Here is a 2,500-nt window from a genome sequence, read left to right as displayed (position 1 = left end):
CTTCAATGAATCCAGAGACTGGGCCTCCACTGCCCTCTGGGGCAGAGCATTCCACACAGCCACCACTCTCTGGGTGAAGACGTTTCTCCTCATCTCTGTCCTAAACGGTCTACCCCGTATTTTTAAGCTGTGTCCTCTGTTTCGGCACTCACGTTTCCTGCCGCCAGAGTGTCCAATCCTTTGATAATCTTATATGTCTCAACCAGATCCCCTCTCAGTCTTCTAAACTCAAGGGTACACAAGCCCAGTCGCTCCAGTCTTTCAGTGTAAGGTAATCCCGCCATTCCAGGAATTGACCTCGTCAACCTACGCTGCACTCCCTCAATAGCCAGAATGTCTCTCCTCAAATTTGGAGACCAGAACTGCACACAGTACTCCAGGTGTGGTCTCACCAGGGCCCTGTACACCTGCAGAAGAACCTCTTTGCTTCTGTACTCGATCCCTCTTGTTATGAAGGCCAGCATGCTATTAGCCTTCTTCACTACCTGCTGTACCTGCATGCTGACCTTCATTGAGTGGTGTACAAGAACCCCCAGATCTCTCGGTACTGTCCCTTGACCGAAATTGATTCCATTTAGGTAGTAATCTGCCTTCCTGTTCTTGCCACCAAAGTGGATAAGCATCCATTTATCCACATTAAAGTGCATCTGCCATGCATCTGACCACTCACCTAACTTGTCCAGGTCACCCGGTAATCTCCTAACATCCTCATCACATTTCACCCTGCCACCCAGCTCAGTATCATCAGTAAATTTGCTAATGTTATTGCTAATAGCATCTTCTATATCATGAACATATATTGTAAAAAGCTGCGGTCCCAGTACTGATCCCTGCGGTACCCCACTGGTCACTGCCTGCCATTCCGAAATGGAGGCGTGGAGGAGTGTGGAAGGATGAGAGAATGCAGGCTGCAGCCCTATGAAGCAGGGGGAGGTCTTGCAGTTGGCCTGTGTGGGGATGTGGGAGACGACAGGAGCCTGGTGGGCAAGGGCTAGCTGGAGGGAGGGAGGGAGGGAGGGAGGGAAGCACGCACGGAGGAGGAAGAGCAAAGAGAAAAGAGAGAAAAAAAAAACAAAGGGGATCAAGAGAAAGAGCAGCAAAGAAAATGTGGCTGGCCAGCACGCCTTGAAGTGGGGAGAAAAGGCAGGGGCCAGCGCCTACGGCCATACTAGTCTGAAAACGCCCGATCTCGTCTGATCTCGGAAGCTAAGCAGACTCAGGCCTGGTTAGTACTTGGATGGGAGACCGACTGGGAATACCAGGTGCAGTCGGCTTTTTCCGCCAGCAGGGTCTGCTCAAGTCACCCCTCTGCACTCGTGTTGGGCCACGCACGCAATGCAGCGACAGGTTATTTTTGCTGCCGCTGTGCCTGGCATCAGTCTCCTGCAGGCAGGAGACAGGGAGGGGAGGAGAGCGGAGCGCTGCCAAAATCAGCAAGAAAGACGGAAAGAAAGGGATTGGGGCTGCACGCTGTCTGCGGCTGGCAGTCAGGAAAGGAGGACAATAGACAATAGGTGCAGGAGTTGGCCATTCTGCCCTTGGAGCCTGCACCACCATTCAATATGATCATGGCTGATCATCCTTAATCAGTATCCTGTTCCTGCCTTATCTCCATAAGCCTTGATTCCACTATCCTTGAGAGCTCTGTCCAACTCTTTCTTCAATGAATCCAGAGACTGGGCCTCCACTGCCCTCTGGGGCAGAGTATTCCACACAGCCACCACTCTCTGGGTGAAGACGTTTCTCCTCATCTCTGTCCTAAACGGTCTACCCCGTATTTTTAAGCTGTGTCCTCTGTTTCGGCACTCACGTTTCCTGCCGCCAGAGTGTCCAATCCTTTGATAATCTTATATGTCTCAACCAGATCCCCTCTCAGTCTTCTAAACTCAAGGGTACACAAGCCCAGTCGCTCCAGTCTTTCAGTGTAAGGTAATCCCGCCATTCCAGGAATTGACCTCGTCAACCTACGCTGCACTCCCTCAATAGCCAGAATGTCTCTCCTCAAATTTGGAGACCAGAACTGCACACAGTACTCCAGGTGTGGTCTCACCAGGGCCCTGTACACCTGCAGAAGAACCTCTTTGCTTCTGTACTCGATCCCTCTTGTTATGAAGGCCAGCATGCTATTAGCCTTCTTCACTACCTGCTGTACCTGCATGCTGACCTTCATTGAGTGGTGTACAAGAACCCCCAGATCTCCCGGCACTGTCCCTTGACCGAAATTGATTCCATTTAGGTAGTAATCTGCCTTCCTGTTCTTGCCACCAAAGTGGATAAGCATCCATTTATCCACATTAAAGTGCATCTGCCATGCATCTGACCACTCACCTAACTTGTCCAGGTCACCCGGTAATCTCCTAACATCCTCATCACATTTCACCCTGCCACCCAGCTCAGTATCATCAGCAAATTTGCTAATGTTATTGCTAATAGCATCTTCTATATCATGAACATATATTGTAAAAAGCTGCGGTCCCAGTACTGATCCCTGCGGTACCCC

General features: G+C 50.6%; 1 non-coding gene across 1 annotated transcript; it reads left to right on the top strand.

Annotated features, from left to right (window-relative positions):
- Positions 1-1,155: 1,155 nt before the first annotated feature.
- LOC140469361 (5S ribosomal RNA) lies at positions 1,156-1,274 on the top strand. The gene has a single exon (XR_011956079.1). It is a non-coding gene; the product is annotated as a 5S ribosomal RNA (ribosomal RNA).
- The last annotated feature ends 1,226 nt before the right edge of the window (positions 1,275-2,500 follow it).

The sequence above is a fragment of the Chiloscyllium punctatum genome, chromosome 3, assembly GCF_047496795.1.
Source record: "Chiloscyllium punctatum isolate Juve2018m chromosome 3, sChiPun1.3, whole genome shotgun sequence".
Classification (NCBI taxonomy): Eukaryota; Metazoa; Chordata; class Chondrichthyes; order Orectolobiformes; family Hemiscylliidae; genus Chiloscyllium; species Chiloscyllium punctatum.
Note: the sequence above shows the minus strand (reverse complement) of the source record. Positions and strands in the feature narration are given on the sequence as shown.